General features: G+C 14.8%; 1 protein-coding gene across 1 annotated transcript in view; it reads left to right on the top strand.

Moving 5' to 3' along the window:
- Positions 1-559, top strand: part of EMH_0038040 (uncharacterized protein) — a gene marked incomplete at both ends in the record, with an annotated part of 2,502 nt that overhangs the window by 828 nt on the left and 1,115 nt on the right. The gene's annotated exons all lie outside the window — the stretch shown is intronic.

The following is a 559-nucleotide window of genomic DNA, read 5'->3' as shown; positions in this document are numbered from 1 at the left end:
TATATATATATATATATATATATATATATATATATATATATATATATACATATATATATATATATACATAACCCTTTTTTGTTCCACTCTAGAGTAAAATTACGAGACATAAAGGTATTATTACAAAATAAAAATAAAAAAAAAAGTAAAATAAAATAAAATAAAAAAATAAAATAAATAAAAAAGAATTATTTTAGCTGCATGCAAGGCAAAAAACAAAAAAAATAAAACAAAAGAAAAAAACAATTTTTGTAGGTGAATATAAAACAAAATAAATAAAAAGTTTTATTTTTTTTTCTATGAAACTATAAAAGTAGAATATTATTACTTGTGTTTTTATTTTTTTTTCTGTTTTTTTTATCTTTGCTTTTGTTGTTGGTTGTATCCATCAGCTAAGAAATTAAAAAAAAAAAAAAAAAAAAAAAAAAAAAAAAAAAAAAAAAAAAAAAAAAAAAAAAAAAAAAAAAAAAAAAAACTTTTTTATTTTTTTGAAGATAATGTTGTTGTTTCTTTAGTGATGATAGCTACTAAACATGTAAAAAAAAAATATTTACGTCTC

The sequence above is a fragment of the Eimeria mitis genome, genomic scaffold (assembly GCF_000499745.2).
Source record: "Eimeria mitis Houghton genomic scaffold, Emh_scaff1486, whole genome shotgun sequence".
Lineage (NCBI taxonomy): Eukaryota > Apicomplexa > Conoidasida > Eucoccidiorida > Eimeriidae > Eimeria > Eimeria mitis.
This window is presented reverse-complemented; position numbering and strand designations above follow the sequence as displayed.